Below are 27,926 nucleotides of genomic sequence, written 5' to 3' on the forward strand. Positions count from 1 at the left end.
TTAAAATTTAATACAAAACTCTTACAAGGAATAAAAATATTTTGAACGATAGCAACCTCAAATTTTTATCAAATTTTTGCACTCCCTATTCCACTTAATATTTTCTCTTGAAGATTAAATAAAAACTATCAAACATCTCTTAATTTATTAGATGGTATATTATCGTAACACTATACAAAGTAATGCTCATTTTTCCTCTCGTTTAAAGGATTCTTTTCAAAATTTCAGAATAATAACTGGAATATTGTGTGTAATTTTTCCAAAGCGGGAATTTTGAATTCATCAATCACTTTTTTCTATCAGCCCGAGAAAATAATATAAAAGAGAAACATTCAATTTTCTAAAGATTACTTTCATCTACTTGCAACGCTTGAAATAATAGAGAGAAAAATCAAGAATTAAAAAAATTAGAGAAAACAAAAATAAAAATTTAGAGAAATAGATCTTTTAAATTCTATAAAACGAAAGTCTTTTTAGTAGTTTGCCCCATTTAATTCATAGTGTATTTTGTCTTTGATTATAAAATGGAATTATTATTGAATTCATATTCAGGTGACAATTGCAAGTTTTCGTAAAAACTTTCTACTTACGAAACTATAAGTTACATTATACATTTACCTCGTTTGGTTGAGGAGTAAAAACACCCACAGCAGACATGCTTGTGTTACGAATCCAGGCGAGTCAGAATGGACAGTTTCCTGGTGAATATTATGAAATGTCTAATATTAAAAATATAAAAGCGGTAGGGAATATCTACCAAAGTGTTAATTTAAGATCATTTTCAAATTATCACAAAAATTTCACAAAAATACATTCGTTTTAAATTGTCATTTAGTAATTTTTGTAAAATATAATCTATGGGTAATATTAATGATACAATATAATAACAGGCTATAGCGTAAATTACAATTAAATTACATAAAATTTCAAACTTTCAATATAGCTATACACCTTCAAAACTTACAATTTTCTACAAATTTTTAGATTTTATTTCAATTGATTAAGATTTATTATTGAATTTTTAAATATTAAATTAATATTACGTTATATACCTATATATTTAATTAAATTGACTTACATAAAAAAAAAATTATGTAAAAAAATTAATTTGATTAAATAAATTGATTGCTTATTTCGTTTTTTTAAGGCGAACTATTTCATATTAATAAAATAAAATGACAAACATAAAATTCGAATAATGATTTTCTTAAGTAAAAAAAAAACCGATATGTAGGTCAAAATTTTGTAAATAGATAAGTAAATAATAATTATTTAATGGTTGTGTGTAATATGTATATATATATATGTATAGGTACTAAATTTAACTATTAAATTTATTTAATAGAAAGAAAATTACTTTTGCATGATTCCTTGACCTTACCATTTCTTTTAATGTTAGTATATATTGTAATTTACATTTGTTAAGTAAACTTTTAAATAAAAAATTATTTTAACATTGAATCAAATGAAAAATGAACAAAATAGAATAAAATACAAAAAATTGTTATTATAAATTTCCTTTGAAAAAGCAAATGTCCTTTTTCATTTCTCAAATATTTTCAAACTTTATTTCGTTAAAAAACAAAATTTTTTTTTTACAAAAGCTAAAGGTTGAAGAAGAATACAACCATATTAAAGCATTTATATGTAGTATATATACTGTATATGACTATATGCATAAATTTACATATTAGTTATGCTCTAAATTTCACAATTAATTAATATTACCTTGCCTTCAAGAAATATCGTAAAAAAAAATTTTATTTGACATTAAAAATATCAAAGAATTTTTTATTTTTTTCAATGATAACATTTCTATATGATATATGTATCTTCTTGAGATATAAATCTAGGTATGTATATCTTAAGAAATATTTACATAAACTTGTATTATATAAATGCATTCATTATGTGTCTAAACTTAAAAATCAAATCATACCACAATTAAATCATAACGTAAAGGGTTTTTACCCATAAACTATTTATTTACTATCTAATCCTAGCTAGCTAGTTGTTATAAAAAGTTTTCAACTAAAATTCATGCAATACAGATTATTAAATTTAAAAAAAAAAACCATTTGTAGAAAGTTTAATCTTGCAAATTTCTGTATGATCAACACTAAATCTTCGTTGAGTCTTGGTGGAAATCTACATGTTAATATTTATATAAAAATTAAACATAACATTTTCTAACAAATTCAATAAATTACTTTACAAAAATGCATTCAATTCATGTATACAGCTGCATGAGTATATACACAATATATAACCTTTAAGCAAAATGAATAAATAACTGTATACCAAATTTTATAATATTTCATTTTGAATAATTAAATATCACCTAGACCTACTATTACATTGATATTTAATTCATTAATCCTAAGATTTCTATATTTTATTTCAAATATATTAAGAAAACAAAAAAAAAAGAAACAGAGAACTTTATTTTGCCTCTATAAAGCTAAAAATAAAAATTCTAAATATCTAAATTGAATTTTTAAATAATACATTTTAAATTTTTTACGTACATTCAATGCATATACGCATATATTTATTTAGGCATCAATAAAAGCAACTTTAAAACATTAATGCATAAATTTAATATTGTTATACTTTTATAACATATATACACGGAACTTTTAAGCACCATTATATACCTATACTTTAATAATTGACAGATGTTTGTAAAATTGTCGAGCGTTAAACGTATATTAATATTTTACAAATATAGAGAAAAAAAATATAAACATCACTCCCTATAAATATGCAATAAATTTTGTTTGAAATTTAAATTGTCCTATAATATTATAGGAAGAAATATTATAAACTGAATATCGTCTTTTTAATTATAGATTCTCACTAAGAGTTGACCATAATCATGCATCTAGTGTAATTTGTGATGAGTTATCTGTAATGAATTAAAAATTTTATTAGGAAACCTTATAGCAATATGTTAATGAACTTCTAAACTAGAAACTTCGTATTTATACTTACGCATGGCAGATTTTAAAGTTACAGCATTATTTTGTACAAGAAAACTAAAATTAAATTTATAAATAAAAATTCGATTAGAAATTTTTTTACTGGTTATTATTTTATTCCTTGCAAATTATGTTAACATATAATATATGGAAAGTTATAAAAATTTTAATATTTTATAAACATTAAAAATTGCACATACACATGCAGACATAAAATGAATTTTTTAATAACAATATTATTACGCATATAACAATTTCTAAGAGTACATGTATAATACATGAATATATCAAATTAGAATCATTAAAAATATATTATATTATTGTGTATATGCGAATATTATGATATTAAATATAAAAATTATCCTGACAATACAAAATTGTTGTCATTTTTAATAATATATGACCTAGAAATCTCAACTTATCTTTCTTTTCTAACTATACATTATGATAAATACACACATATATCTAAACACATATTTTTAAATATGTAAATGGTATATATAATATTTCTATGTATATATCCACTTAAATAGTCTTATAGAAATCATTGACATCAAATATACAAATATTTACTTATTGCATATGTATTTGTATTTATAAAAATATTCAAACTTACATCCTTACAAACATACATCCTTATTATTATTTTCAAACTCCAATGGGATTATATTATGTAGTTAAACTATTAAATTCAGGCCAGATCTCAAATAAATATTCGCAGTCCTTAGAAATTTTCTATATCCATTTCTAATTTATACACATACACTCTTACATATTAATAAACACATATAAATGAATTAAAAACGAAAAGCATACACAAAATGATTGCTTTATAACCACAAAGCGAATGCAATACAAAAAAAAAAATAAAGACAAATTTATAAAAATAAATAATAAAATTTTATTTTTATGTAGATATAACAGCATAAGTGTTATATTTAAGTAGAAAATTATATATAGAGAAATGACATTATAATCGTAGCGTATGCTCGTTGTACGTTTATTTTAATATTATAATGGTACAACATTGTGTAAAATAATAACAATCAATTCAAATCAAATGATAAATTTTTTTTTTATTGAGAATTAAATAAAAATTTTTTTTTAAATTTTATTTATATGAGAACTTGTAACCATATTATTGCAAACATATACATAAAAAAACGCGCATTGAACTCTTTTTTTTTCTATTTTGCATGAAAACATATTAAAAATATTACGATTTATATAAAGAGGTTATTGGTTCAATTTAGAAAATAAAATAGTATAAAATTATTAGAAATGGAAAAATTAAAATTATTATTGTATATAAAAAATTTGTAAAATTTGCGTAAAAATTTTGTAATTTCATGGGACTGGTTACAATTTTACAAATTTGTAATTGACACTTTTAGTGCAATTGGAAGTTCAAAACTAGTTTTCTGTAATTTCTTAAATCAAGGAAAACTAATTTTTTATTAAAAATCATTTAAAAGAAAAAATAGATGATAGATAGATGAAAAAATAGATGATGATTCCAATTTCTGTGAAATTAATGTACAATTTTCGATGGTAGGCATATAACCTTATAACTAATGAAATACAAATTATTATATGAAATATGAGTAGTGGAAGCGGTTTCCTTCTCCACAGAGAATGTATGAGGACACTTAATTGTATGCAAACTGAAAAGAACTTGTGATTTATTTTCTATGGTAATATCATGAAAATTTTTTCTTTTATTCATAATATTCTTAAATTTTGTTGTTATTATAACTAAAAGTAAAATTAAAAAGTAGCTATTCTCATAATGCACATAGAAATAAAGTAACAGCGAAATACGATATTGTTATAATATTTAATGAAACAAGCTTGATAATAATAATTACTCAGTTAATAATTGGATCGACTCACAGTAAATAATGCATTACTTCTTGTTTGATATTTAAAAAGGAACGTAATTTTGCAGATTTTAATTTACTTTAATTATTAATGCATTTTAATGGCCATACCAAAATTACTGTATTACTTATATATATTAATTTTAATAAACCAGTATCATTAGATTCAGTTCTTCAATTTCAGTTCAGTAGAATTTGAATATTCCTTCAGTAGAAATCAATTCCCAGAAAAATAAATTACTCTACTAGTATTTTGTATTAAATATTCATATATGAAATATTTACAAAATCTATATAAATTAGAAAATTATGATTATACTTATATAATTTATGTAATATGTCCATATACACATTATATACAGAATCATAAATATATTAATAGCTATCAAATAATTATTTATTGTATTTTCAAGGTTTAAAATGAATGAGCTCTCCTAAATATTTGGTTATTCCATTTCCATATTTCCATTTAAATAAAATATAATATTCTATATATTATAAGAAAATCATATATTTCTTTCCAAATTCATTTTTATTTAAAATTTCGGAAAAAAAGTTATTCTATTCAGCTGAGCACTTAAATTTTTTTTTGTGTTTTTTTTTTACGATAAAAGAATTTTTATGTTAATGATACATTTATTTATATTTTAATAAAAAATTAGTCCATCATGTGTTTTTTTTTTTTTCAAATAAAAATATGTAATAATTTTTTTTTTTTGTGGACACAAAATTTATGTTAATAAAGCAAAAATGAATAATAGAAAGCATGAAATTTTTTAAAATTCTTAAAAGAACATAGAACCAATTCATTTGCTATATAAAAGATTAAATAAAAGTATTGGTATATAAAAGAAATATATAGGACAAAACATGCATCTAATTTACTTGACATGTAATTTTTCTCTCATCATTAATATTATAGTTATGTATGACAGAAGAATATTAAATTTGTATTAATAAATTATTTAAAAAATTTAATAAAAATTCCTATAAATTTCCTAAATTTCCATAAAAGCTTTTATTGTACAACAAAATACTTTCAAATAAGAGCAACACTTTTTATAAAATTACAAGAATTCTTAGATCTGCAATTTTTCAGTTAAAATAGTGAAACTCAATGTGAGTCGGAGCTGAAAGTAGTGGTCGGAGTATAAACTTTACCTAATATATTGAAATCGCATAGAAATGTACCTATACTCTTTCAATAATAACAACTTTCTTAAATGAGAGTATTCTACTATACAAATATAGAAAATAATTGCTGAAAACAAAAATATCCTATTATTAAATGCTTCTTACGATATTAAAAAAAATTATTTGTAAAATTAATTACTATGCAAAAAATATAAAAGCAAAGACAACCATGCAATTTATTATAAAATGCAATTACAATTCGCTGTTGCATTTTTCAATCAATAAATTAAATTTTAAAAATTTCTCGAATTCAAATACCTATGTAATAATAATAATAATTTTAAAATATTTCAACATTAATTGAATTTTTCATATAACATACTATTCATATACATACACTTGACTTAACCACAAAAATATTTTTATACAAAATATTTTGCAATCATTATAAAAGTGTTTAAATAATGTTGTAAATAGAAATTGAAATGTCCTTTTTAATTTTCATTGAAATATCCTGTTTACAAAAGTGCTCTACGCTAAAGAGTTGTCTGTCAATTTAAAGAAATTTCATCATTTTTTAAATATAATAGCCTGGGCCAAAATAAAATGTTTTATTTATTTTATTTTTTTTTCGTATTTTACTTTAATCATTTTTGCTGTATAATTGATTTATCATTTTTTTTTCACTTTCAATTTTTCCTCTTAAATTTCACATACATTTTATTTTTTCTTTTTAATTTCAATTCATTGCAGTTCTCCTGAATTTTATTTATTGAATTTTTTTATATTGATTACTGACATTTTTCGTTTTTGAATAAAAAAAAAAAAATTGTATCGAAAATTTTTTTTTATATGCTCCAACTTTTATTCATTTACTCCATTTTATGTACAAGTTTTTAAGATTTCTCTTCATTTTTTTTGTTATTTTTATTTTTTTATTGAATTCGAAATGAGCACTTCAAATGCCAACGATAGTTACTATCAAGATGTAATTTTTTTTAAGATTTTGCTTTTAACATACTCTACTGTTATATATCTATACTATTTTTTAATATTCTTCATACAAATACATGTTTGCTGAAAAATTTACTACATGTATGTTATTATAAGTAAATGCAAATTTATGTTGACTTAATAGTTGTAACTAACAATATTTTATTTAATAGCATAAATATAAATGCATACATATACATATATAACTTTATTACAATAACAATAATATAAAGTTAGGAAAAGTCTGCAGTTTCATTATATTATTTCATTATATTCTATATACATATATTCATTTGTACATTCATATGAATATATTGCTCATTGTATATAAAGGACAAATAAAAATGCATGAGAAAAGAAATGAGAAATATATGCATATACATATATAATATAACAAAAATAAAATTAAAATATTATATAAAAAAATCAAAAGGGACGTAAAAATATGTTTTATGACAATAGAAGAGATTCCATTTTAAGGGATATTAAGGGATAAAAATAAAAAACAAAAAAATTGTTATCTATATATTATTTCCATTTGCTTAGCAACATTATAATATTGTTATATTCTTGACGCACTGTATAACAATAAAAAAAAAATATAATATATTTTTTTTTTAGCATATAAGGGCTATATTACATTATATTATTTGTGTATGTAAATTTTATTGTAAACAGTACAATTAATTCGAAACTGAACAATATTTACAAATTTTCATATTATTGTAAAGTACTTAATTGCATATCATTTGGCTGAAAATATAAATTGAGAACGGTAAATGTGAAATGATAATAAATTTTTACTCAAAATGTAGTATACTTTTTCTAAAAAACAATCAGTAAACAAATTTTACGTAATATTGGAACTAAATTTGTAAAATAAATATGTAATGAAATTTACATACGTATTATTTCGGAAGTTTTTCTAATTCAAGTTCAGTGAATCTAATTACAATAAAGTAGGGACAAATCACTGATTTATAAAGTAGCACTTTCCCCTTTAATAGACGAAAATTCAGCTTTTATAAACAATCTATGTACTTCTTTATTAAAATAACTTTCATTCATATACGAAAATAATTCAAAGATTGCATACACTTGAGATCAGGCAAACATACTGCTTCTTTTCAATGGTTAATTACGTAAATCAGCAAAAAGAACTGCATTTTTTAATATCATGACATTTACAGTCAGTATTCTGCATTTATATAAATTTGGAAAATATTGCAGTATCTGCTAAAAATCTGCTGTCTTAAAGCTGCCAAAATTTCATTCCTTATAATGATTTTCTTTTTTGCCATCTAAAATATGTTTCACTCATTTAATATTCTACTGTATTTACTATAACCTTAATTGTACAAAACTATGTATATTACTTGAATGGTTTTACAAAAACAACAAAAAATTAAATACAAAATACAAAAAAAAAAAACGCTATCCAACTTGGCAAATGTCCTCATGACATAGAAATTTTTTTTTGTTTTAAAAAATTTTTTTTTTCTTTTTGTTGTTATTGCTTTAAAAAAATCCTTCAATTTTTATAAACATGTTACTCCAGTATCATGTTTATTTTCTACTAGAGTTGAAAAAGGGACAAGAATATTGTAGTTTTGTTTATCGTTTTTTTTTTAATATTTTCCTATATTAAAATCACTCATAAAAAGAGTCATTTACAATGCTATAGATTTTTTTTTTTATATACTTAAATTTTTTTTCTTTTACTTGTGGTTTGATTTTTAGATACTGTTTGGAAAATTTTTTGCCATTTCTTTAAAAAACAAAAATAAGCGTACTCTACATTTTCTATTCGACAGTGAAAAAAAAAACAAACCAACTTGAATTCTACTTAAAATTTCTTAACATTAGAAATTCTGTTTAAAATGTTTTTCAAAAAAAATTTTTTTTTAAAAGTGCACTTAACAAAAATATTCTACAAAATTTTTATATTTTTTGACTTTTTAAAATACATAATATTTTAATTCCAAAGAATCAAGTAAAAAGAAAATGAACTTTAAATTTTAAAATTATTTACAATTTTATGGATGCTATGTTGATTTTTGAGGTTTTTATATGTTAAGAGGCCCATTTTTTTCTTTCGAATTAGAAAAAAGCTGCTAGTTGAAAAAATTGGTGATAAAAGACTCAAATTGCCGCTGATTCTTCAAGTCAAAATATTTGGACTTAAATAAAAAATTGTAATAACTAACAATAAACTAGATCTAAACGATGTGTAGAGTACTCGCTTGTCCTATATGACGGTTGTAATATAAAACCTATAGTCATACTCAAATATGGTTTGATAAACACTATATTTGTCTAAATCAAGTGTAATGAGTATGGCCTCCGATATGCAATAGTTCAATGTGTATGCTTATTATCTGTATAAGTCACCAAATAAAACGCATCAGTTGGGTTCTTAGTTTGAACTATAAAATGAGTACGCGCTCTATATGAATACAATAATTATATGAACGAATGTGATATTTTTACTTTGATCTACGGAAATTAAAAGTTTAAAATTGAAAATTTTAAGTAACACGTAATAACAACAACTAATAATAAAGGTCTTATAAATTTCTTTAGAAATTATTCTTTGCTTTGTTTATTTTTTTTGTTGCACTGAAGTTATTTAAGTTTTAAGAAGTTTATTTGTTGCACTGAACAGCTTGCCTATATAATAAATTTATTCAAATAATTTTTTTAAAAATTCTATTCAAATAACTGAAAAACATAATAATTTCGATTCAAAAACCAATTTCTATATTCTTAACATGAGCATTTTAAAAATTTCCTATATACTATATACTATAATGAAAAACCTTGCTTGAAAGTTCCTTTATGAAAATCCTTCCATAATTTTGATTATTTTTTAACAAGAATTTTAATTTTCTTTTTTCTTTTCGGAAAATAACATATAATATAAACCGCGTCACTTCCCAAAAAAAACAAAACCATGTTTTATTAAAAATAAAAAATGGATAACATGAAAAATTCTTTTCATTTAAAAATCATTATTTTTCCAGTTTAAGCTGCATATGAAATTATCCCCAAGATATACAAAAAAAAAAAAATTAACCTCCAAAAAAAACTTTTTCTTTTCTGCCCTGAAAATTATTATATTTCGTATAAAATATGAAAAAAAAAAAATTGGAGGCAAAAAGTTTTATGATACCTCATAGATGCCAAAAATGAGTAAGTTCAGTTATATATAATTTTAGGTATATAAAATATTCCACAGCCCAACAAGGATCACAATATTACTGAAAGAGCAAAAAAAAAAAATAATATTAAATTCTGTGCTTACGAGTATAAAAGAAAAAACTTCTAAAATGAAGAACAGAAAAATCCAAAAACTAAAAAATTAAAAAAATGAATCCCAGAATTGCAGGGAAGACTAGGATAACTGCAGTAATACATAATGAAAAGTTTAAATGGTTATAGTTTTTTTTTTTGGTTTTCCAATTTTTATTATAAAATTATATTTGTGACCGGTTAACCATTAAAACACGGTTTTGTAGTGGCAAAAAAAAAAAATATTACATAAATTTTTTCATCTTTTTCCCCAAAAAGAATTTTTCATAATTTTCTGCATTACTCGAAAATTTAATCCATAAGGAATTTACATTTAATTTTATGTGTTTGTATATTTATAAAGAGAACACAATACAGGTATTTTACTAAAATAAGTTTTGGATTCAATTTTTATTAAATTTATATTTCATATTTTTTTAAAACTCTTTCATAAGATTACAAAGAGATCAGATTTGAATCTTTATTTCGATAAATTTTTATATTTAACGCTAAAGTCAATTATTCAAACTCATCGATTGCCAATATTAAAAAAAAGAAAAATTTACAGGTCAATAAATTGGGAAAAATATTTTTTTTTTGGTGAAAAATGTAATATTGAAATTAAGTCAGTTTTGAGCATTTCATACTTATCGAACAACAATACCATCACATCATGCCAATAATTTACTTACTCTAAGGAATCTTAAATGCACACCGACCCGTTCAAACTAGGACAAATTAAGAAATATATTTTGAATTATATATCTACCTATCGTAAATTAAGGTGGAATCTACCTATTGTAATCTAAGGTGGAAACCTTACCATTTTAGGTAAATATTGTATATAAGATGTCAAAGCTGTATGAGCAGACAAATATTAAAGGATACTTAATTTTAATTTTAATTTTAAGAATTTTAGCTTTGTACGCACTCTTCATTCTTCTATTTTACATTATTAATCTTCATTTAATATTATTAATAAGAGTAGAATCAAATTTATAATACTAATCTAATATTTTTATATTAATTTAAAAGTACATAATACGGAGGGCGGTAAACTTCAATTTAAACCAATCAAATATCCTGTATAACATTATTGTAATGGACCATGCATAAAAAATATTTCAATAAAAAGAAAAATGTTGAATTTTTTTTTTTAATTTAAATTCTATTATTTTATTATTTTTTGGGTTTTCATTTTTAAAATTTTAAAATTTTATATACTGGAATACAACAAATTTTTGTACAACATTGTGGGTTAATATGTACCTATATGGAGTTGTATAGGGTTATTAAACACAAAAAATATAATAGAAAATTATTTATCACAAAAAAAAAGGAAAATATTTTGGTCATTGAATTTTTTTTTTTTATTAAATTTACAAAATTTTGATAAATATTCATTCTTAAAGAAACACAACGGAATTAGCTTCCGAACTAATTATTTGAAATCACGTCTTGTTGAGCCTTATGATACACTTCACCTATATGAGGCATTAAATTTGCTTATAAATTAAAAATAATATTTTTATTTTTAATAAAGTTATGAGAAATTTTCTTATTTTTAATAATATTATTATAAGATATCCGGAATAAAAGTGGCATAGAGTCCCTTACATTTACTTGTCTTTTAACTGCAACTATTAAACAACTAAAACTATATAAAATCCAGAACTCAGATTATTAAAACACTCACTTGTTTTTATATACCTAATATTTTTATTTTTATAAAACGAAATATTCTAATTGACCTGAATATTCACTATTTTAAAGCATTAGTCGTTAAACCCTTATACCATATGAAGTTTTTATCTGACATATTCCACGAAAATAACATAATATTTAGCAAGATTTGAGAGAAAAAAAGATGCAGGATATGGATTAATGAAATGACATAAAAATTACACTCTTTCACTATTCAAAATTTTTTAGTGACCCTTTTTATATTAATTATAAAGATAAGAAAAATTTGTTATTCAAAACTACAGGACTCTGTTATATAAATGAATGTACAAACATACATACCTTTAATACTAGGAATAAACATTTTATTTTTATTTTTTTTTTCAAAAAGATTAAAATTTATTGTCTTCACTCAAAATAAGTGTATATTCATATAAAATATGTACACTGTAAACATAAAAATTTGTGTATATACATATTTGTTATATCTATATTGCGGGTATGATTGTTATTATGCAAAATATATATTATAAATTTTTTAATGGAATATTTTGAATTTTTTTTTTAAACAGAAGTGAAAACATTTCACTTTAATCTTTCTATCATCATAAATTTTTTTTTGTAAATATTCACATGAAAAATTAAATGTATTTTATATACCAACACTTTTAAGCCACAATATATTTATTGATTTTTCTGCAAAATATTAAAAATTTTTTTATTAATATTATGATTTATTTTATATTTTAATTCTAAAAATAAATTATTTTTAAATAAAAATCAAAAAAAAAAAAAAGTAGGTCAAATTTTTAATACGATACATATAATATTTTATTTAAAATTTTACTATTAAATTTGAATTAAAAGATTCCTAAAAATGTGATTGCTGTGTGATTCCTAAAAATAATTCCAAAAGTTATAATAATTATTGTTTAAAAAATATTTATAATTCATAATTATTAATATAAATAATGTGCTATATAATAAGCATTAATTTATAAGAAATTATAAGAAAATATCAATTGATTCGCTTTTATGCTAAGAAAAATAAAATTTTGTTACTGTCTTGCAGTAACTTTAAATTTAAACTGTTGTCTATAACTATATTTTTACAATTTCTATTTTATTATTACTTGCATCGCATGAATTATAAAAAAATTTCATTCATGCAATTTTTTGAACTCATTAAAAAGTAAAAAGAGAGAATTTTTATTTTATATCTCATATTAAAAGTTACTATTGTCACGATAGTGTTTAACTGAATTTTAATATTATTATTTAACCTATAACATTTGAGAAATAATTACCAAAAAATTCTTTTTTATTATTCACAAATTTTTAAAATAATCATACGGGACGATACAAATGTAATAAATCTCTTATATACGTATTATTATAATTTATTATTAAAAATAAAATTTTAAAATTCTATTATCGGTAACAGTTAATGACAAAAATATTTTATGACACTGATAATTATATCTCAGTAATAATTAGTAATATTTAAAAAATTAAAATAAATGTATAGTTGCGAGGCAAACGTGTTCTGTATTATAATGCCATAGAACTGCAAAGCGCACGTCTCCTTGATGTCCCATAAATGGAAATATAGGCTGATTGGTCAAAACTATTTACATATTGTGATGTATGTTTTGAAATTGTAAGGTTTCCTCTTCCACATCTAGATTTATATAATATAGTATGAGAATTTACACACAGATATCAGCAAAATTCTAAAATTTATAATTTTACACTGAAATTTTCTAGTTCGAAAACAGTCCAATTCAATGAATCTGTAAAAATAGTTTTCTTACCTTGGATATCCGGTGGTTATATGATTTTCTGAATTGTAAAATTTTGATTAAATGTTAGAAAAGGTATTTTAGATCTAAATTTATCAGGTTAGAATTGCTGCAATCGAATAAAATTTTGCTATATTATGTACATAATTTGTATTTCAAAACGCAAAATTTCATTATTTCTTAAAACCTAGGTAATTTTTCCTTATTTTCACAGATACTGTATAGCATTATTATTATTCTAATAACAATAATATGATAATAATATTGCAAAATATAAAAATATGATGATCATTCTAAAACAATATATATAATAAAGTGTAATAATTTTTGACGATAAAGGTCATCATTATTATAATAAAAATGATAAAATATATATAATAAATAATATTATAATAAATTTTATTTAAATAATAATAAAAATAATAATTGTTATAATCAAAAGTTTTACATAATAATTATTTTAATACATAATATTATTATGGACATGATAGCTATGGTATTCTAACACCACATACCTCTATATTATAACAATAATAATAATAATATGCAATATGATATTGATTATAAACATTATTATTATATAATATAGAAATAGTTGAAAGTAATAATCTTACATTTACAATTAATCTTAATAATAAAAAGCTAATCACGATAATAATAGAAATCATTTATTCTTTTTTTCTTTTGTTTTTATTTTTTCGTGCTGTTGATAATGATCATAATGATGATATTTTTTATTACTGATGACGTATTAATGTTTTTAGTTATGCTATGATAATAATGATGTTGATAAAATAGTAATGATAATAAATTTTTTTTTATTATTATTATTATAAGGCCTCTTGTATTTGTCATAATAATTTGAATTTCTTATAGTTGGTTTATTCTTCTATCAAAAAAAAAAAAACAAAATTTCTTTTTCGTTCAATTTTTTTTATTGTTTCTTCTATTTGTTTTTTTTGTGTTTTAACAATCATCATTATTATGAGGGTTCTATATATGTATGCATGTATATGATATATATGATTGCTATTTAAAATTATTATTGTGATACTGAATATTGCTTTCACGAACAGAAATCATCCTTGAAACCAAAGGACATTCAAACAATTATCTATTAAAAATATATATAATTTTTTTTTTCTTTATTTTTATTTCTTTTTCTTTCCCTTTATATTGCTTGTTCCCCTCACACAATTCTTTTCGTTGGCTTTATATTTTCTCTCTGTGTGTCCTTTATTATTTTTTTTTTAAATAATTCGAATTTTTTTCTCTGTTTTTTTTTATTTTTTTTTACAAATGTCTAGGGCAGTGTTATTCCTTTGTTTTTGATTTTTACTATTATTCTTTTTTCATATTTTTATTTTATTGTTTTTTTTTTTTTTTTGAATATAAGACACAATAATAATAATAATCAAAATAATGATAATAATAATGGTAACAAATAATAAAAGAAGAAAGAAGAAATAGTAATGAATATAAGAAAAAATAATAATAATAATAAGAAAAATATATAAAAATAAAGGAAAAAATAACAATTCTCTTCAAATATTTTAAATATTTTTTTATTTTTTTCTTTTGCTTTTTTATACAACAATTTTTCTTTTTCGTCCTTTTCTTTTTGTATACTTTAATATTTATATTTTATTTTGAATTTATATTTTTTTTTTCTTTGTACCTTATAAATTTTTTGCATTTGACAAAATACATGCAGAGAGAAGACCTTAACCGAAAAAAAAAACAAAAAAAAAATTTTCAGGATTCTTTATTGAAATTATTAAAACAAAAACAGGAAAATCAAAATGATTACCTACTAGTATTATAGAAAATGTATTGCATAGGTAGGTAGGTAGGTGTTTTATTGTTTGCTCTTTGAAAGAGACAATTCAGTCTTATTGCACAATATAATAATATTTGAATATATACATAATATATAAATATATGTAAATAAATAAATAAAAATATAATTCGTCCTTTTTTTCTTCAATTATTATTCTTATTGTTTTTGAATTCTTCAAATAACAATTACAAATTATATATTTGTTATATTTTTTTTCTTAAAATACAAATAGATGCAATTTTTGTTTTTAATTTATTCATATACACATGTATACATATTTGAATATGCAGATTTGCATACATACTTACATATATTATATACTATACATGTATAAATGGTAAAATTTTCTGATTTCTCTAATTTTTATAATGGTTTAAAATATTTATTTGGTAAAATATTTAAACAGTTATCATCTAACAGTTAAATTAACACCAAGTGCAGTTTAATAAATAAAATAAAAAAATAAATAATTGAAAAATTAAAAAAATATGACAAAGAAAAAAAAATAAATGAGAATTTAGTGTCATTGTTAATATTTTACATGGAAAACTAAATACACAATAAATATATTTTTTATAATATTGAAATTTTATATAAAAAAAAACAGAACCCAAAAAATAATGACAAGGAAAAATATTAATTATTTTTTTAATATTATTTAATTATTATTACTTTTTATCAAAAAAATTAAGGTTTCAAAATGGTTAAAAAATAAAAAAAAAATGGTTTAAATTAATTTTAATAAATAAATAAATTATGACTTAAAAATATGACTTAAAAGAAATTATTAAAATGCAGGGAAATTTTAAATTTATTGCCTTCATGTTTTTAAATTGCACACAAAGAGAAAATTTAAAATTTAAATTAAATATAGAATGAAATGCATATAAAGTCGAATAATATTTAGGTATGTAATTTATTTAATAAAAAATAAATAAATTTTTAAATGTAGTACGTAAGAAAAATTTAGTATTCGTAACGAAATTTATAAAAAAGAGAAATTGGGCTCAAATGTTCACGAATTTTCATTGCGTTATAAAAGCAAAAATTCACAAATTTTCATTGCATTATAGAAATTTTAAGAATAATTGATTAATACATTTAAAGCACATTTTAATGTGAATAGTAAAAATATTTCTCCAAAATGAACAATATATTAGTATTATAAGCTCACTGACAATATTTTAAATTTCTATAATGAAAAAATGAAAAAATAATTCCTTTAATTTTAAATAAAAATCAATATTATACTCATAAATGAGTAATGAAAAATAATCCCTTAGTTTTTAAAAAACATAATATTATTTAATTTTTACTGCATTTAGAAATTAGAGTCATTTCAATTGAGTAATTTTAATTCGACTGATTAATCAATTCTTCAATTGTGCATGATAAAAAATCCCCTTTAAACAACTTAATGAGATTGTAATTTAATTTCAATGCTCTAATATTAATTAAAAATTTTAGTTCCCTCAAGTATATAATATATTAATCATTTTTAAGCATTTTTAAAAAAAAAAAAACAAATGTTGAAAAAAAGTGCTTATTAGTTTCACTCTGCCTGTCCGCCGACATATTTAAAAAAACTCCTATATCCTCCAATATAGAAAACTGAAATTTAATAAGTAGATACAAAGATCTTTACCAGAAACTTATTTCTGTAAAATAAAATTTTTATTTATTTCTGCCTCTAAGAGTTATAGCCTCCTCTAAGGAGAGGGGCTATAACCCTTCTATACCACGGACTGAAATTTAAGTACCTTTTAGGCAGTTATAAAAAGTTCATTTCGTTAGAAGAAAAATTTTTTTTACCTCCACTCCTTCTCAAGTTATTGTCTCTCAAAATTTGTAAAATTTAAATTTTTGGTACCTTATATTACCGAACTTGCAAGCTTTTCCGAAATTCTATAAATTTTCCAAATTTTCGATTAAAAAAATATAATTATTTTTCTTAACTCACGAAATTAATCTTTAAATTTGAGCATTACAATAACGCATCTTTAAATTTTTTTTTTCTCCGCCCCTAAATATATGCAATTTTTTAAATTATTTTCGTATGTGAATAGAAGTAATTTTAATAATGTAATGGCTAACTGGATTGTTTTTAAAAACAGTATTTTTATTTGTTGAAAAGAAACGTGCTACATTGGTTCGACCCTACTCTATTTGTTTTGTATTTTAATTAAAAAAAAGTAGAACAAAAACGTTCTTTTTTTATTTAGGGTTTTAGTAAAACGAATCAATATTCTATATATGTAGGTATATTTTCATATTTTGTTTATAAATAATAATATTCTATTGATTTTCATTGCATTTAATTATAGAAAATGAAATAAAACGCACATATAATTATACACGTTCTTCTACATAAATTTTTTCCTTATATGTTTTTACGTTTATTAAGAATAATTTTATTCGAACACGAAAAAAAAAAAATTTTTTTTTTATTTCATTATAGCTACCTCAAAATTCAGAAATTTAATTATTTCATAATACTCGTACATTATTTTTATTCATACTCTCAATATCATACTGAAAACCGAATAAGAAAAAATAAAAAGAAAATAATATAAGTTAATTTATTAATATCGGTTATAAATCAACCATAGTAATAATAAAGTATTTGTATAACTGCTGTTTTTTCTTTTTATTTTCCTACGTTTTTTGTTTTTCTATTTCATTGTTATTTCATTTTTACTTTTTGTTTTTATGTCCTTTTTGTTTTCGTTTTTATATACTTATGACTAAAATGACTTTATGAAGTATTTGGAAAATATATTTTCATTTATACAGTCAGATTCGACTGTTTTTAGTCCTTTTTTTGTCCTTTCACCTTACGGTGATAATATGTTTCGATAAAGATATTCAAAGTTACAATAGAAATCAATTTATTCCAACTTGGAAATTACGATTTTTAAATTATAAAATATTTATTAAATTTGATTAACACAAAATGTCAGTATAAATTTCGTTAGTATTGAATAAATATTCCATCTTTAATCGCATGCCTAATGACGCCCTGGTGATTACGGGGGCGATAAACGTGCTGTACTCGGAACCATGGAATAAAAAATAAATTAAAATTTTTTGCAAATTTTCTAATAATTTTTCATTTGAATTCAACATTTTTAATTAAAAATGGGGGTGGTAGGGGGATTAAGTGGATAAATACAGAAATTCTCATAACTTCAAATTAAAAAATGACAATAGTCTTTGACTTACATTTATAATTTCTTTTGAATTAGTTTCGATTCTTTAGTAATATATGAACTATCTCACTCATTACAACCTGTATTGAGTGAGAACAACCAAATCCACTGAAATAATAAAAATTTATAACACAATTCATTAATTTTTATTGCATTTTGTCTCTTAACAACAAATTTTAAAATTTATTAAATTATTTAATTAAAAATTTATAAATGCCATAAAAATAAATTTCACTGTTAAAAAATTCCTCACGATATTCCAATATTTTCACTTTTGATTTTGTAATTTCATTCTTAGGAAAATAAAGGCCTATATAAGTCTACCTCAATATTCGACCTAAAAAAGCAAAACAAAAAAAATACTATGCTAATCTACTATACACAACCTCTGCCATTATACACAACTGATTTCTTCTATTTTTACCTTTATTTTGATTTTCTCTCTATTTCTAATATTTTTACAAATTAAAACGATAAAAAATAAAAACAAAATACAACAAAATCGGCACATAAAACTTCATTCTTCTTCTTTTGTCATATCAAAAGAAAAAAAAAAAAACAGAAAATAGCGTAAGAAAAATTAAAAATCAAAAAACAAAGTAATAAAATAAAATAAAAAGTACAACAATAAGGAAAAAGAAGTAGAAAAAAGTTCAAGGGAGCTATTAATATACCGCTCAAAGTATATTATAGTCGATTATGACTAATGATTTTTATGCTAATCTTTTTCTCTTCTCTTCATTTACGTCCCATCTATATTTTTATATTCCTTTTTACCATTATTCTTTAGCCCTTATTATTTTCATCCTGTTTCATTTCATTTATTTTATAATATTTCCTTCCAATACATTAAAATGGCCTTATAGAAATTTGTATAGGTATTTTTTTTTCCTCTTTATGTTATAAAATACTAGACATAATGTCTAATACAATTAAGTATTAGCTAGTAAAGAAAATAAATAAGATATTTGAAAAATATGGTAAAACTTGGTGCTATTCAATGTATCGTATAAGATAGAGTAATTAAGAAGTTAAAAAAGTTTTCAAAAAAGAAATAGGTATAGCTAAAGAGGTATAAAAGAAATAGAGAAGTTTGGAAGAAAAGTTTTGTAGGGAAAATTTAATAATATATTGTTTTGTAAGAGTTAAAAAATTAAATGAAAATTTTTAATATATGCGTAAAATTTTTGCTATTATTAGAGTGAAAAAATTTTCTTTAATCAAGTAAATCATTAGCTCATTAATTTTAATCTGAAATAATTTAAAAAATTTAAACGAAAAGTGATTTCAGAATACGTTGTGAGTTTCGTAAACTTAATAAACGTAAGAAATGTAATATTAGATTAGACACGTAAGAAATGTAATTAAAATAACATGAATTTATTTAAATATTTTTATAACAAGCTATTTTATATAAGAAAAGTATCTAAACTACTTAAAAATAAGTTTGTACTATTAAAAAACATATTCAACCATTTATTAAAATTTCATTGAATTGTTCCGCATCTTGTTTAATTCTCTTTCTTCCTGAAAATTCTTTGTTTAATTTGGAACTGGCATATTTTTTGCTATATTCCTCCAATATTTATAATTTCCAATTATAAAAATTGAACTCTATTAGTTGGACACATTTACCAGTATGTGAGGAATTTTGAATTAGGAATGGAGTATGAACATTATATAATTCTAATTAATATTAAAATTACTTAATGTTCATTTCTCATTTAAATGCTAATTTATATGTCTATTAATTTTAGTAATTTCAATTTTAAGAATTTTAATATTATTTACAACAAATTATTATAATAATATTCCCATGATCTTCAAAAATTAATTTATAATGATGACATTAAACTTATTTTAACCTTAACCTTTTAAAGTTTACTTAATATCATATAAATATAAATAAATAGAAATTTCTCATCATATTTGGACAAAAGAAAAAAAAACTTTTTTCACCTTTCTTATTTAAAATATGACAACAAAAATTTTTCCTCAGCCCCTCCTCCTCCCACATTTTAGTAATACGTGCCATTTTGTTGTTTATTTTTGCAAAATATTTCCTACATAAAACAACTACATTAATAGGTTTTATCATATTTTAACATTTTATTCTCTTAATAAAAATATTGATACCTATTCAAGTTATAACAATAAATAAAATAAAAATAAAATTTTTTAACATGACATGTAATTTTTTTTTATTTCTGATATGATTTAATATAAATTTTTGCATATAAACTGTTATACATATATAAATTTCTATATTATAAACTCACTTATACACACGTACAGAAAATTAGGTTCAATTAACTTTTAATAATATTTACGATATCTACGATATTGTGCGTATATTACAGCGTTTGTATGCGTTTAGGTATTTTTGTTATAATGTAGGTATCTAAAAATACAGTAATCTTAAAGTAGCTAAATGTAAAAATAAAAAATTTCTTTAAAGGTTATACAATAGAATAAAAAATAAATGAAAGAAAAAATAATAACAATAATAATGATTTTTCTTATCATGGAAATTATTTTTTGATAGACAAGCAAATTTTACTCTCTTTTCTCTTGTATTTCTCATGATTTTTGCTTTCCTGTAAAGTAGTATTTTTATTTTGACTTATAATGAACTACATTGACAACATTTTTTATAATCTACTTATTATTATGAGTGTATATGTGTTCTACTCTTATATTATTAGACTATGTATGTGTATATATATATATAGTAAATATTATAATTCCAATTCGGAATTTAGATATTTTACATAATAATATTATTATTGATTTTCCAGATAATTTATTTTTTATCGAAATTATGTTATTTTTCGTTTGATTTTCTTTTACAATTTTTTTTTTTTGGTTTTATTATTATTGTCAAGGTGTTTTCACGCGACACAAAACCATAGTAAGAACAAAAGTTGAAAATAATATTCGAACCTATACACATACCGCATTGTAAATTTAAGAATTCTTAATTAATAAAATTTCTAAGACTTTCAAATTAGGTAACAATATTATTGTAACTAATTTTAATTTATGCTATGAAGAAAACTATTCAAAGAATGTTAAAAATAATTTCTTATTTAATAATTTAAGTAAGAAATTTGATAATCTAAATAATTAGTTTAATAATTTTTGTATATACAAATTAATGAAACACTTACAATATAAGTGAAATACAACTTTTCCTATCGATTGTCGCCCAAGTATTCGTACTTATTCCAATAAATTAAACCTTCATATAATTTAATACAACCACAGAAAAACCACTATATAATGCCATCTCCATATATAGAACATATCAACTTAACGAATAATTTTGTTTAGCTCTATAATATGGCCCTCTATATAAAAAATTTCTATATTAAGGCCCTCTATTTAACGATATTTTCTATATAACAAACAAATTAAATTTGCCATTTCTAGCAAATATCCTTTCCATAATAACAAGCAAAAGAAAAACCTTAAAAATATTTTTGTCAATTCAACTAAATAATTTTGGTGACACTGCTCTCATTTATTTGAACTGCCACTTGAATAATATTTGACAATTTTAATGTGCCATTATATTAACAGTGGTTTGTATGAAAATGAATTACATTTTGGCTATAGTTTTTTGTTTCTATCAAGAAATTGTAGTGTAAACATTTCAGTATTAACTTTAAACTTTGGTATATGTACATATTTAAATTTCTATAATGAGTATGTTCATAACCTGCATATAACATACTATTTTTTCGAAACTCCCTACACTACAACTTCTTGTTTGTAATAAAGATGATATCTCTATATTACGAATTGTGTTTGCAATAAAAAAAAATCCCTATTTATTGAAATCTCTATATATTACGAACAAAAATTTTAGGAATTATTGTTGTTCGTTATATGGAAATTAAACTTTCAAATGGTTTTAATTCACTAGACTAATATCAAGGCATATGAAACATTCCAAAACTTTTCTTCAAATAAATATTAAAGTACTTATTTCGGTAATTAAATGCAACTTGAACTTGAAAATTTCCATTCATTTGAATTTTTACAAAATATTTTTCTTTGTAATACTAAAATTACCCAAATATGTGTTTAAGGGATTTTATTAAATAAAATTAAAATTATTCGTTTTAAAACAGCTTTCCTTATTAGATTTAACATAGAGATTTTTTTTATATATTTTAATTCAGTCAAAATAAAATTGACATTTTGAGAACTATTATACAAATTACATAATTTTCTTTTATACTAATAGTTAATGTTTAAAAATATTCATTAAGTGCTCAATTGCTCAAGAAAAATTTAATTAATTTTTTTTTTATTTTTAAAAATTATAAACAGTTAAACAATAACTTGAATACTTAGAATATTTTATGAAATTCACCCCAAAAAAAATATGAACTAAACATAATTAAAAAAAAATAAAAAAATAAAATTTCTACCAAATTAATGCTTCAAAAAGCGAAAAATTTAAATATGAAAAATAATAACAAAAACGTAAAAAGAAGGAGCAGAAAATAAAAAATAAAAAAAAATAATCCGAAAATTGAAATACACAAGAGGGTGTAAAGGAAAAATTAGGTTAATAAAAAAATAAATCGAAATTTGATAAGACAATGTTTATGGAGAAGGGGAGGAGTCATCGTGTTGTCGTCAGAATTTAACATAGATTTTCCAACAAAAAAAAATTTTTTTCATATAAAATATAAAAATAAACAGAAAAACACGTTTTTTTTTCTTCTATTCCATTTTCGTTACCACAAAAATTTGATTTTATAATTTTTGTATTACTACACGACGGTTGCATGAAAATTATAAAAAGATGGGGGTTGGAGGGGGAAATAACGATAATTATAGAAGCAAAAGGCACATTAAAGAAATTATGTGGGTGCGTAAAGACAAGAATTTTTGTGGTAAAATTTTTTTTCTTGCTTCTTACTCATTTACTTTTCGTTTTTACTTTCTTATTATTTTCCCCCTTATATTTTTGTTTTTTTTTTTGCTTCTTTGAGAAATTCTCATGCATTGTTAAATTTTGTTGTTGTTGTTTCTCTTTAAATCAGTTTAAGGATTTAATGGATTTTCAAAGATTTTTTATTTTATTGTTTTTTTGTTTCTGTTTGTTATTATTAATGATAGCCTTTCAAGAGAATAATTTTTATTAGGTTATTATTAATTCATGTTATTGTTATTAAATATTTATTTTATTTTTTTTTTTTGGTTTTTTTTTTCTCTAAAATGAAAATTCATTGTTAAATTATTCGTTAATAATTTGATTTAAATGATTTCATTTTATCGTTAATTTATATATATATATATATAGGTAAAATTACATACATATTATTATTATATTATATTATCTAAGTATTTTATTTTGTTAACCTTTATTGTAAAAAATTTTATGGATTTTCAATGAAATTATTATGACTTACTTTTACTTACTTATATTTAAAGTTATTAATGTAATTTTATTATATTAACAATGTTCTTAAATTGATTTGCTTTTCCTTTCTATGGAAAATTGATTTTGAAATTTTTAAAGTGTTTTATTTCGTACAAAACGTATATATTGAATTAATTTAGCCGAGAATTTTCAGAATAAATTCCATTTAAGCTAAGAGGATTATTCTTAAATGTGCATAGAAAATGGAAAATAGCAAAGGAAAAAAAAAATAAATTTTGAATCACATTATCTATTTTTTAATTGATTTCTTTTTTTATAAAATAAATTACAAGTAACACAATTTTACTCGTATTATTGCTGTAAAAATACTGTGAGAAAAATATTCTGGAAAAATTATTTAAAATTAAAATTTTTACAATTTTTACAAAATTCAAAAATTTATTAAAGGGCTTAAGCAGCTTTTTCATTCTATTAATCAGCAAAAATAAATAATTTTTGTTTCCGATTCTCCAACGAAAAGGCTTAAAATGAACAAAACAAAAATTCATAGGTGATTATTATTAAAAATCCAAAATTTTTCTACTACTTCTTTCATGAAAGAGTTTAGTTATTTCTATACCTAATTATTCAGTATGATGATGTAAATTTGAAATGGGATCTTTTTGTTTTTGAATAAAATTGTAGAGCCTAATTATTTTTAAAAGAGAAAATCAGTAATTAAAGTACATGGCAACAAATAATTGAGGAGCTCAGCACATAAGTGGCCTAAATGCAAAAAGGACATTTCGAGTAAATTACAATTTAAATATTTAAAAATTTAATTTTTAAGAAAATCTTTAAAAGGCAAAATCGAACCTATGACAAAATAGAATTAAATTTTAAAATAGAAGTAAATTAATTATTTTGAAAATATAGAAAAATTCTTTAAGCAATTACAGTTCTATTGAACATAATAACTCATTTTTGCAAAAATGTTAGATAGTCCACTAATATGGTAAATTGAGAAAACGAATAATTTTTTTTACAAATTCCCTTAATTCCAGAAGAAATCATTAAAATTTTTAGTAAATTCCCTTAATTTCTTCCAGAGCAAAGTTCATATTATATTACTTCCCAATTAAAAGTTTCAATATTCGATCAGTACAATTTTGAAATTTTTATAAGGTAGAGCAATTTTGAGTCAAATAGGCAAACAAAAGAAACCTAATTTTATATATAAAAGGCTCGTAGCAAATGCTGCTTTCTTTTTTCCTTAACTCTCAAATTTCCCATGATAGTTTCGAGAAAACTAGAAACTAACTCCGGTGTCAGAGTCAAATTTATTTTGTATATAGTATTTCATATTAAATAATCGTAAATTTTAATGAAAACAAAAGAAGTGCACATATTATTTAAAAAAAAAAATAATTATATTAGAAAATTCAAAGTTTTAAATTAGATAAATTTTTATAATTGAATTGAACTACTAAAACAAAATCAATTCTTAATAAAAATTAAGTAAATAAATAACAAATTGAAAAAATTTTTTTTAAAACTTCAATATTATAAGTTTGTACATATGTATGTACGTTGATATGACAAAAAAAAATTTTTTTTTTTATTGAAAACATTTGGCAATTATTTGTTTCTTTATTAAAATATCAAGGACATTTTGTCGGCAATCCAAGGTAATAATTGAATTGCCAACTAAAAAAAAAACAAGAAAGCTTCATTAATCATACGAGCAATACATGCAAAAAAAAAAAATTATTTAATTCCAATATTTGATCAACTGTTTAGCAATAGAACGTGATTCAATTTAAAAAAAAAAAAACTGCAAAAAATGCCTATAGTCACGTGTTTGATTCAATTTCTAAAATTTATTAAAATTTAGAACAATTTGACAAAAAAAAAACTAAATTTAAAGCAAATAAAAATTTTTTTTTTTTCAAGAATTGATTACGTTGTCCTCAATAGAAATACAAAAGAAAATTAAAAGAAAAAAATGTTCATTAAGCATTAAGATTTCTTTTTTTTTTTGTGTCTCTCTCCTCCTCCCCCTTATTTATTCTTTAAATTAAAAAAAAAGGGAAAAATTAAGAGAAAAACTTGAAATGGACTCTTTTGTTTTGTTGCAAATAATTGCATCGTCATCAGCACTACATCAAAGAAAAGTAACGTTGTAATAGTAAAAAAATATGCAACAGTAAGCAAATTTTCCACTAAAATGTCGCTGTTCTTTTTTACACAAAACAAATGGAAAAAAATTTTCTTATTCATTTTCTTCTCGCCACCATTTTTTGTCCTTTAATGCACATAAAAACAAAAGTAATTTAAAAAAAAAACCTGAGCAACACAAATTTTAATATTTTTTATTTTTATTTTTTTAAATTTTAATAAAGAACTAAAAAAAAATAAAAGTTTTTCTTCTTTAGAAAATTTTCTTTATTTTTAGCTTAAAATTTATTTAAATTACTTGGTTGAAAAGTTTTGTTTTTACTTAAGTTTGTACAATAAAAGGTAAATAAACCCCATATTTTTTCATGAAAAAAAAAGAAAGAGAAAAAATTAAATAATAGAATGCAGAATAATAGTGTAAAATTTTAAACAGTCAACACCCTAATTTAGTAATATGCGAATACTAACCACTCGTTATTTCACTACTCGTTACTTTGAGTATTCGAAGTAATTGGTTCTTCATAGCTCAAGAATTTCTCGTTATTCAATACTCGCACATATTTCTTCATATTGTGGGATAATCAGAATGTGAAAGATTGGTATCAGAATATTTTTATGTGTCGTTGTTGTTATTTTTGTATAGGTGCGGTTATTAAATGTGTTGTGTATTACATTAAAATATTATTGTACTTATATGTCGAACATGTACTTATTTAACAATAGTAAGTGGTCAGAATTAAAGAATTTTTTTAACATTTAAGTACTGTCAATTATTTATGTATGTTAAAGCGAGAACATTAGCGTGAACATATAAATGCTCTTATAAAAGAGATTTTCATATCCTGAAAACCATAGCTTCTACCGGCTTAATTCAAAAAACGTACTATCCGATCCTGCATTAGAAGCTAACGAAATAAGAAAAAATTTAAAAAAGTCCCAAAAAGTGGCAGCATTTTTTTTGGATCCTACATTTTAGGCAAAGTCGAGCAGGCTTTACTCTTAAAATTTTTATTCGCAAATTAAAGAGCATTAATTAAATCAAAATCTAAGAATATGTTTTTTGAATAATGTCTGTCCGACTTCTGGTTCTCAAGATACAGAGCTTTATTTCAGAGCCTTAAATGTATTTGTTACTAGTATGATTGATCATATTTCTCTGACCGCTTATATAGGTATCATTGAAATCACTTCTATCTGAATGAGGTATCATTCAGTCATTGAAATCACTGTTCTTTTTCACTGTGATTTGAACTATGAGCATTCAGGGGTAATCACTGTAATTGAAAAATCGTAGGTTTTATCTATCTCTACTCGGAGTATGCTGAATATATCAAAAAAAAAATTAGGAATACCGAGTAACGAGTAAAAAGTAACAGTTGTAGACCAATAAAGTAAACGAGTATTAATGAATACCACAAAGTAACTGAATCACACATTCGTACTCTAAATACCTTTTGAATAAATTTTAAGTACATTGAAGCTTAAAATTTTTGTATAACAAAAAAAAAATTGAAATCAAGGAAATTCACTTATTATTTTTAAGTATAATTATACA

General features: G+C 21.5%; 1 protein-coding gene across 1 annotated transcript in view; it reads left to right on the forward strand.

The window, feature by feature from the left end:
* The first annotated feature begins 16,371 nt into the window (after positions 1–16,371).
* Positions 16,372–27,926, forward strand: part of LOC129611435 (innexin shaking-B) — a 205,012-nt gene continuing 193,457 nt past the window's right edge. Inside the window, exon 1 of the mRNA XM_055524580.1 lies at positions 16,372–16,511. The gene's annotated coding sequence lies outside the window, so the exon portion shown is untranslated. The remainder of the gene's footprint in view (positions 16,512–27,926) is intronic.

Source organism: Condylostylus longicornis, unplaced genomic scaffold (assembly GCF_029603195.1).
Source record: "Condylostylus longicornis isolate FDR11 unplaced genomic scaffold, ASM2960319v2 ptg000049l, whole genome shotgun sequence".
Taxonomy (NCBI): Eukaryota; Metazoa; Arthropoda; class Insecta; order Diptera; family Dolichopodidae; genus Condylostylus; species Condylostylus longicornis.